The sequence below is a fragment of the Ornithorhynchus anatinus genome, chromosome X3 (genome assembly GCF_004115215.2).
Source record: "Ornithorhynchus anatinus isolate Pmale09 chromosome X3, mOrnAna1.pri.v4, whole genome shotgun sequence".
Taxonomy (NCBI): domain Eukaryota; kingdom Metazoa; phylum Chordata; class Mammalia; order Monotremata; family Ornithorhynchidae; genus Ornithorhynchus; species Ornithorhynchus anatinus.
Window position 1 is genome coordinate 16,728,813 of NC_041751.1, and position 10,606 is coordinate 16,739,418.

Below are 10,606 nucleotides of genomic sequence, written 5' to 3' on the forward strand. Positions count from 1 at the left end.
CTCCAGTTTATACTTCACTCCACTGCGCAGAGTCTCTCTCTACGGAAACGCTCTGGGCATGTCACTCCCCTCCTCAAAAACCTCCAGCGGTTGCCTGTCGACCTTCGTATGAAACAAGAACTCCTCACTCTCGGCTTCAAAGCTCACCATCACCTGGCCCCCTCCTACCTCACCTCCCTTCTCTCCTTTACAGCCCACCCCATACACTCCGCTCCTCTGCCGCTCACCTCCTCACGGTGCCTCGTTCTCGCCTGTCCCTCTGTCGACCCCTGGCCCACGCCCTACCACTGACCTGGAACGCCCTCCCTCCTCACATCTGCCACACTACTCTTTTCCCCTCCTCCAGGAGGCCTTCCCAGACTGAGCCTTCCCTTTCCCTCTGGCCCTCTTCCCTTCCCCATTCCCCTTACTCCCTCCCTCTGCTCTACCCCCTTCCCCTCCCCACAGCACTTCTGTATATTTGTATATATTATTTATTACTCTATTTTATTAATGATGTGTACATATCTAGGATTCCATTTATCTTGATGGTACTGATGCCTGACTACTTGTTTTGTTTTGCTGTCTGTCTCCGCGTTTCAGACTGCGAGCCCATTGTTGGGCAGGGGTTGTCTCCATCTGTTGCCGAATTGTACATTCCAAGCGCTTAGTCAAGTGCTCTGCAGAGAGTAAGCGCTCAATAAATACGATTGAATCATCAGCATCAACGTGCCGCATGGCCTAGCGGAAAGAGCACAGGCTCGGCTGACAGAGGCCTCGCCTTATGCGGTTTAGTCATCTCCAACCCCTAAAGACTCCGTGGACATATCTCTCCCGGAACGACCCAACTCGTTCATCTGCACATTCTGGTAGTGTATCCATAGAGTTTTCTACGTCAAAATATGGAAGCGGTTTGCCATTGCCTCCTTCCGTGCAGTAAACTTGGGTCTCTGCCCTTGACCCTCTCTCGGGCCGCTGCTGCCCGGCCCAGGTGAGTTTTGACTTGTAGCAGATCGCCTTCCACTCGCCAGCCACTGCCCAAGCTAGGAATGGAATGGGTATGTCTCTGATTGACTCTTCCTCCCATACCAAGTCTGGTAGAGTACTGGCAACTCTCCAGGTGTGATCCTGAGAGAGGGGTGTCAAGGGACCTGGGTTCTAATCCCATCTCCACCATTTACCTGCCATGTGATCTTGGACAAGTCACTTCTCTGCCCCTCCGTTCCCTCATCTGCAAAATACGGATTCAAACCGGTTCCCCCCTCCTACTTAGGCTGTGAGCCCCATGTGGGGCCTGATTATCGTATATCTACCTCAGAGCTTAGAACATACTAAGTACAGATACCACTGTTATCATTGTCAGCTTGATGCTGGTGAGGAAAGTGCCCACACCAAGCCCTTCAGAGAGTTCGAGAGAGTTAATTAACACGATCCCTCAAGAATACCCTCAAGGAGCATTCAGTCTAGTGAGGGACACCGATAATAAATGATAGATTTTAGGAAGAAGGAAAGTGGGTAGAAAGGTAAGTACTTAAGTGAAAATAAGTACAAAAGTGGAACAGCACAGCAAACAGAATCAGAGGGATTCTAGCTCCGCCCAGTGTTCCATCCAAGAATGAGAGAGTGTGCACAAGTGTGTGCGGCGTTTGTGTGTGTATGTGTATCACACGTGCGTGTGTAGGTGGGAGCGTGTAGGAGTGTGAGCGTGAATGTGTGTAGTTTAAGTGCGTGAAGGACATCCAGGGAGTGTAGAATGGATTCATTCGGTGAAAAAATTTCCATTAAAAGGGAACAAGTGGTTGATTCATATTGCTTCTGACTTGCTCTTTGGTACAGTCTTGGGGATAAGAATAAGGCAGCAGTATTTCAGTCTGAAAGATAATAAAGAAAATATGATCTTTCCCTTAGCTACATTCTTTTCCTCCCCCTACTTACCATGGGGCAAGGTTTCAGTTATTGATTACAGTGAGCACAGTGTAAAGAAAGATTGGCTTGATCACGTTAGAAAAATCCTAAAATATGCCCTCAGATATCCACATATCCCCTCTCCTCCACCCACCTCCCCTTGGGCATTTTTATTGAGTGATTTGGACTGCAGTACTGTGGAGGGTTATTTCTAAACCCGACAAGCTGAACTTGTGAGAGCAAGAAATTCTCAAGTGGAGTTTTTCGGTACGGCTTGGAAATCAATTGAAAGGATTCCTACAAGGCTCACCCCAGGTTCCTCCCTCTCCATCCGCAAAATTCCCAACTCTGGTGCTGGTGAGACTTGGACTAGACCCAGTTTCTCTCTTGCTATTGATTAAGCGCTTATTATGGGGCCGGCATTATGCTAAACACTGGGGTAGATACGAGGTAATCGGACTGGATCGAGTCAGATCAAATGCATTCCCTGATGGAGAGCAGGATTCAGTCGATCAATTTATGAAGCGCTTACTGTGTGAAGAGCACTGGACTAAGCAGCACTTGCGAGAGGACGATACAAGAGTTGGTAGACACATTCCCTGCCCTCAGTGACCTTTCAGTCTAGAAGTGGGGGACAGACGTTACTGTAAATTACCTTTTCCCTTATTTAACTGAGCAGTTTGGCCTAATGGATAAAGCATGGGCCTGGGAGTTCAGAAGGATCTAGGTTCTAATCCCGGCTCCACCCCTTATCTACTGTGTGACTTTGGGCAGATCCCTTAATTTCTCCGTGTTTCAGTTACCTCATCTGTAAAATGAGGATTATGACTGTGAAGCCCCACGCAGCGACTGTGTCCAACCTGATACAGTCAGGTTGTATCTACCTCCCGGCACTTGGTACAGTGCCCAGCACAGAGTAAGCACCTCAGGATTACCGTAAAAAGCAAAAAGACAAGAGTGACTTGCCAAAGATGACACAACAGGGCAGTGCCACCCACGCCCCTCCCCACCATCCGCCACCTCTCGTAATGAGAAAGATGAAAATGGACTGTGTTTAGACACCCCCCCACCCCCCACCTCTCCACTCGCCATATCAGGAACCCCCTTTCTAACATGTCATTTGGCCCACATCTCTCTTCTCCTCAAAACCTTCTATCCTTCCACCTCAAATCAAAATTCCTCCAAATGGGCTCTCCACTATCTGGCCTTTCATGACATCTCTGATTTTTTTTTTAAGCGCCTACTCTCCAGCTCACTGTCTCCAGTCTTTGAAAGCCAATCTTTTAGCTCTTCCTCAGTCTCAATTCTGCAGACTCTGTCCCCTTCGCTCACAATATTCCTCTGGCTTGGAACTCCCTACCTCCCCACATCAGACAGACCCTGCAATGCTCTCCACGTTTAAATAATAATAATGATAAGAAGAAGAAGAAGAAGAAGAAGAAGAATACTATTTGTTAAGCACTAACTATGGGCCAGATACTGCTCTGAGGCAATGGGGTAGACGTAAGATAACCAGGTCGGACACAGTCCCTATCCCACTTAGGGCTCCGAGTCTTAATCCCCATTTTACAGAAGAGGAAACTGAGGCAAAAAGAAGTGAAGTGACTTGCCCAAGGTCACACAGCAGACAGGTGGCAGAGTGGGATTAGTACCCAGGTCCTTCTAACTCCCAGGCCTGTCCCCTATCCACGGGGCCACGCTGCTTCTCCCCGCTACAAATCCCTCCTGCCCCAACGAGGCGTCCCCATTTAATTTCCCAGCGCCGTAATATCATCCACTCAACCAACCTCAGCACTCGGAAACTTCATGTCTGTATGTATCTCAGATCATTTATTTTGGCCCCTTTCATTGCCAACATTTTAATGTTTGTAGGCCTGGTGAGCGTGCAAGGTCGCTGGGGTTAGGAAACAACCCACTTCTATATTGTACTTCCCAAATGTTTAGTACTGTGCTCAGTCCCAGATGGATTCTCAATAAATGCTACCACTTGGTCAGACGCTGTGCTAAGGGCTGGAAAAGATATCAGATACTCACCTGGGAATGTGTCCCTCTCCCACTTAGGCCTTGCAATCTAAAAAGGAGGGAGAGTTGATGCCTTATCCTCATTTCACAGACACGACAAATGAGGCCAGTAGAGGTTACATGACTCACCCAAGGCCAGTGGCAAAGTGAGGGAGAACCACCTAGATCCTGGGTTCTGCTACCAGGGGCTGAACTAAATGCCGGGCACCACAGGAATCACTAAATATGGAGTTTCAAGAGACATGGCGCCCTGAAGAATCCATCTCACCCCCCGTACCTTCCCTTCCCTACCACACACAACAGCTCTGGGCACGGCTATCCGCCCAGTTCGGTAAAATTCTTTTGTTAACCACGTACAGTGTGCCAAGCACCTATTTTACGCACTAGGACCGGTACAAGTCAATCAGGTCTGACACAGTCCCTGTCCCATAAGAGGGTCAGAGCCTAAGTAGGAAGGAGAACCGGAATTGAATACTCATTTTACAGTTGAGGAAACTGGGGTGCAGAGAAGTGAAGTGACTTGCCCAAGGTCACACAGCAGACAAGTGGAGGAGTCAGGATCAGAACCCAGGTCCTCTGACAGCCATGCTGCTTCCCAGTAAAACGAAGCACGATTTCCAGAAACACGTGTTGGTCCCCTGACCTGAAGGGGTCTGGATTTCTCCCTCCCGTTTTTCTCTGTAAATCTTGCCCTAAACTGCTTACCTTTGCACTACCTCTGCTCAAAATCGAACCCCACCGGGACACTTGAAAGAACTTCAGGCAAAAATCACTCCGAGTCAATAAAGCTTTACAATAACACTGGGTCTCTAAGGAGAAACCTGTCCTCCATCAGCTAAGGTTTGGGGAAATGAGTTCAGGGTTCGTCCGAAGGCAGGAGCAAACGTCCACCGGGTTTCAGAGGAAACTGTAACATCTATGCCGTAAAGAATTTGATCTAATCAGAACGGCAGGACTTTGACCTGTGGAGGTTGGGTGGGCAGAACCGTCGATACCCCAAGTGCCGCTCTTCCCCTGTGATTCTTTTTCAATTGGGTGCCTCGGTCCACTAGCGTAATGAAAGCGTCCACTGACTACCGTGTTTCAGTCCTTCACAAGTAGCCACCAAACGTAAAAAGCTGCAAAGCTGTGGAGCTTAAAATCTCTCCAGACCCCTGAGGTAGCTGTGTTTTCAAACCATAACTGTAATGACGACAAGCTTAGGGGAGTCTGGGGGGCCGGGGGCCGAGGGGCTTTGTGGATAGGGAGCCTCTATCATTCACAGTTCAAAATAAATGAGTCTGGGCTTTAAGATTCTACCACCGACGACTCCCTTCGCCAACGTCCTATTTCATTTTGTGGTGTATTTTGCAATGCAAAACCCATTTATTTTATCGCTCACACTCTCTGAGCTCTTTGCAAAAGGGTCAGCCTAGGGAATTCGAGCTGAGGAAAAGCCAAGCTGTCCTAGCTGAGCTTCGTCAAACCGACCCCAGTCGAAGCGTTACTCCGGCTCTTCATCTGCCACTATGTTGGGACCAGGGAACCCAGGATGGCATGAAAGGTTCCCTGGAAATAGTGGCAAAATCCAGCCAGACGGCTCCTTCCAGCTCAGCTGCCTCCAAACTTGGGTTAAATTGCCAGCCAGTCTGAGCTGGGTAGTCAGGAGAAGGGGTTGGAGTGTATGTGTGTGGGTGGGGGGTGATTTGGGGTAACAACTGAGTTTCCCAATGACACTTTCAAACCTGAGCTGGAGCCCAAGGAACAAAAAAAAAAAAAAAAAAAAACCTAGCTGAGAAGTTAGAATCACGGACTGTGGGAAAATACTGGATTGGCCTTCATTTTAAACAGTCTACATCATGGCTTTCCTAAGGGGAATTTAGAATCCCCTATTTATTTCTTAATGGTATTTGTGAAGTGCTTACTATGTGCCAGGCGCTATTCTAAGCATGGGGTAGATACAAGTGAACAGTCCCTGTCCCACATGGGGCTCTCTGCCTTAATCCCCATTTTACAGAAGAGGAAAATGAGGCACAGAGAAGTGAAGTGACTTGCCCAAGGTCTCACGGCAGGCAAGTGGCAGAGCCGAGAATAGAACCCAGATCCTTCTGACTCCCAGGCCCGTGCTCCAGCCGCTTAGCCACACTAACATCTAAGAAATAAGAACGTTATAAAATGTCCCTTTTTAGGTGAGGTTGGTTTACTTAATTTAGAACTACTAAAGAAGATTCCTTCATTTTTCTGGGCTGGGTCCATTCACTGCCAGCCCAGAAAAAAAAAAAAAAACAAAACGACAACTATAGGGATTACATACATATCTCATGCACACAATCACTCAAGCAGTAACTCTGGCTCACACCCCCTTTTCCCTTCTTCCCCCTATCTGCAATTTATTTTAGTGACTGTCTCTTCCACTAGTCTGTAAGCTCCTTGAGGGCAGGGATCACATCTGCTAACCCTCTGCTAATTGCTTAGTACAGGGTTCTGCAGAGGGTAAGCGCTCAAAAAATTCAGTTGATTGACTCAATGACATCACCTGTTGGTTCAATGCTTCATTTCTCTTCCCTCCCACTCAAAGCCCTAGTGGAAAGAGCCCGGGCCTGGGAGTCAGAAGGACCTGGGTTCTAATCCCAGAGAAGCGGCGTGGCTCAGTGGAAAGAGCATGGGCTCTGGAGTCAGAGGTCATGAGTTCGAATCCCAGCTCTGGCACTTGTCAGCTGTGTGACTGTGGGCAAGTCACGTCACTTCTCTGTGCCTCAGTGACCTCATCTGCAAAATGGGAATGAAGACCGTGAGCCCCACGTGGGACAACCTGATTCCCCTGTGTCTACCCCGGGGCTTAGAACAGTGCTGGGCACATAGTAAGCGCTTAACAAATACCAACATTAACATTATTAATCCCGCTCTGCCACCTGTCTGCTGTGTGACGCTGGGCCAGTCGGTTACCTTCTCTGGGACTCAGTTACATCATCTATAGAACGGGGACGAAGACCGAGCCCAATTTAGGACAGGGGCTCTGTCCGACCTGATTAGTTTGTTTCTACACCAGCACTTGGTACGGTGCATGGTACACAGTGAGTGCTTAGCAAACACCATTAAAAAAACAGATGCCATGACAAAGAAAATCTCCCCCCGCTCTGAAAATTCTCCTATTTTTTCAACAGCACGGCCCAGCCTCCCCATTCCTTCATACTTTCTGTTTTCGCAATTGTTAAACGCTTCCATTTGAACTGGGGAGGGAAGCTCACACCAGTGTTCCCTGTGAGCAGGGGTGTGGTTTACCGACTTGATTGCACTGTGTTCTCCTGAGCGCCTAGTGTAGTGTTCTGCACGCAGTAAATGCTCGATAAGTGAACGTGTAGTTTTCCCAAGATTACGTCCTAGTGGTTCTGTCCTCATCCGGCAGGGGTGAACTCCGCTCTTCCAACGGCATGACTAGTCCCCGCCCGCTCCCACAGCCTGCTCAGCCTGGACTGAGTCTTCCCTGCCAAGCCGGGGCTCAGAGTATCGCTGCCTTCCCCGGCGGGCTTCTTTCCTGTTGCTTCCCCCATCCTCCACTTCAGAGAACACAGATGGAAATCGAAAAGCATCGAGGTTGCAAACGGCAAAAATCGCTCTTCCCTAAAGCCAACTCACCCACGTCCTCTGCACAGTTAATCTCCCTGTACTCCAGTATTCCTCCTTCCCCGTGTAATGGGTTGGCTAGGAAGAGATTCCCAGCTATTTTAGCATCTTCTTTCTCAGGGCGGCCAGTGGGGCATTAACATCTGCAAAGAGGAGATTACAGCCATGCATCATATTGATATTTGTTTATCTAGTGCGGGAAAGGCTTCAGAAATCTCTCCCTGGTGACACACCGGGATGGAGTAAACAAGACTGCAGGCGCAGACAACCTTGAAAGATGTCCAGGGCTGTTCAAAAGTAATTAATGATAATACCTTCTACCCATCCCACACTTGCCCCTGTACCGTATGGACTGCATACACTGCATGTGGTAAAGAGATGCTCTTTGAGTTCGCTGATTCCAGGTATACTTACATCCGTAAACCTCATAATCCTCAAGGAGTGCAAATAAAATTTCTGTGCCGATTCAGCTGAGCCGCTATATTTTGAAGGCTGCACATGGCCTAGTGGGTAGAGCATGAGCATGGGAGACAGGAAGAACCTGGATTCTAATCCTGGCCCCGCCATTTGTCCGCCGTGTGATTTGGGGCAAGTCATTTCACTTTTCTGTACCTCAGGTGCCACCTCTGGAAAATGGAGATGAAGACTGTGAGCCCCATCTGGGACAGGGACTGTGTCCAACTTGATTTGCTGTAAGCCCGTCAGTGGGCGGGGGCTGTCTCTATCTGTTGCCGAATTGTCCATTCCAAGCGCTTAGTCCAGTGCTCTGTACATAGTAAGCGCGCTCAATAAAATACTATTGAACGAATTTGCTGGTATCCATGCCAGAGCTCAGTACAGTGACTGGCACATAGCAAGTGCTTAACAAGCACCATTATTATCATTATTATTATTATTATTATCCGTCCATTTCAGAGCAATGAATTTGACAGTGAGTTCCTGGAACTGTCAGCCCTTGGCTATCCTGGATTTCCACTCTCCGTTGATTAGAGCACAGTTTGTTCTTTCTGATTTCTTAAACTCAGCCAACGTCTTATAAGGATCCTTATCTGAAATGTCCTCGCAACTTGGATAAGTTCAGTGTCCGTAATTCGGTTTAGATTCTTCTTTAGAACTGGGCTTCCAGGCAACGTATTTTTGTGATTTCTTATATGCTTACAGGACCACCTGTGCAACTCAAAGGTGTTTTCTTTGAAGTACCATCCCATAATGTCATTCCAGATTAGGAAACAGAAGGAGAAGGTCATGAAGCAACCAAATGCAGTGTTTAAAAACAGTGTTTAAAATTGATTGGCTCCACTCAGACTGGCTCCTCTTAATAATAATAATTATGATACTTGTTAAGCACTGGATATGTGCCAAGCACCGTTCTAAGTGCTGGGGTAGATATGAATGAAATCAGGTTGGACCCACTCCCTGTCCTATATGCTCTTCATCTCCGTTTTACAGATGAGATAACTGAGGTGCCCAGAAGTGACTTGTCCAAGGTCATACAGCGGATACATGGCAGAGCCGAGATTCGAGCCCAGGTCCTTCTGACTTCCAAGCCCGGGCTGTATCCACTCATCCACGTACCCCATCCCATATCCACTTTCTTTCCCCGAAAAGACAACAGTCTGGACCAGAGGAGCAGACATCACACCAGGCCCTGCCTTGAAGCTTTCATCCAGGAGGTCACCTCCAGATCAAGTGATTTATTCTTCTTACCATCTCTCCTCCTCTTGACAGTGCCAGTTGCAGCTTTGCCTTCCTCCTCCTTTCACTATCTGTAAATAAATGGTTTCTGCCAGTCTAACATTAGATTGAAAGCTCCGTGAGGGTACTCAAGCACTCAGTTCAGCACTCTGTTCGAAGTAGCCGCTCAGTAAATACCACTCAGTGACTGACTGACGGGACTGAATCTAGTCTACGGTCTGAACCCCAGGCACCTTGTTGATGTCCAGTACTTAAATGATTAACCACCTGATTGGTAAGAGGGATTCAAGATATGATTTTTAGGAGTTAAAAGGCACTCTTAACGGCAGGAATCACCTCTAGAGAAGCAGCATGGTGTAGTGGATGGAGCACGGGCCTGGGAGTCAGAAGGACATGGATTCTAATCCCATCTCTGCCACGTGTCTCCTGGGTGACCTTGGGCAGGTCACTTTACTTCTCCGGGCCTCTGTTACGTCATCTGTAAAATGGGGCTGGAGACTGTGAGCCCCACCTGGGACAGGGACTGGGTCCTACCCTATTTGCTTGCATCCTCTCCAGCAATTATCATCATCTTCTAGGCTGCGAGCCCGTTACTGGGTAGGGATTGTCTCTCTCTGTTGCCGAATTGTACTTTCCAAGCACTTAGTACAGTGCTCTGCACACAGTAAGCACTCAACAAATGCGTTTGAATGAATGAATTTGATGTTACTACACTCTCCCAAGTGCTTAGTACAGTGCTTTGTACACAGTAAGCATTCAGTTAATACCACTGATCGACAGAGCGACTTTGCCTAGAGACACTCAGGAGCCTAGTGGCAGACTTGGGCTGGAAAGAGACCTTCGGACTGATCTTTCCACTACGGCACCCTGCTTTCCAGGAAGAGAACTTCAGAGTGGGAGTGACCTTCTTTCTTAGCAAGGAGTTGGAAAGTAATTTTCGAACCGAGTTCTACTCTGAGAGATTTTCACGTCCACACTCGGCGGCTGATAATGCTTTATCACAGTGTCATTTCCCAAGCTCTCTCGAACGGCAATAAAGTCTTAATTCGATTCAAAGATATCACTTGTTTTGGAACATCTGAATCAGAGATTCCTTGCAACATTTTATGCGGTGCCAATAACCGCTTCCTGACACCGGCACAGTCGTCATTCAAGGCATTCCGATTTTCTGAATGAATAAACCTCACCCAGAGGGTTTGGAATTTTAAAAACATTTCCTCCTTTGATTTAAAATGCACAGAAACCCAGCAAGCATTACCCCCTTAAGAGGAAATAGTTTAATGTGGCAAAAAGGGATAACCAAATACCATAACATCTGGCTTATTAGCTTTGAAACACGAACTAATCAGTTGTAAAATTGGGAACGTAATATGGGGCAAGATTACAGAGTCCCAGATATGAA

General features: G+C 47.8%; 1 non-coding gene across 1 annotated transcript; it reads right to left on the bottom strand.

Moving 5' to 3' along the window:
- Positions 1 to 980: 980 nt before the first annotated feature.
- Positions 981 to 1,117, bottom strand: LOC114807689. The gene has a single exon (XR_003755764.1). It is a non-coding gene; the product is annotated as a small nucleolar RNA SNORA7 (small nucleolar RNA).
- Between the last annotated feature and the right edge of the window lie 9,489 nt (positions 1,118 to 10,606).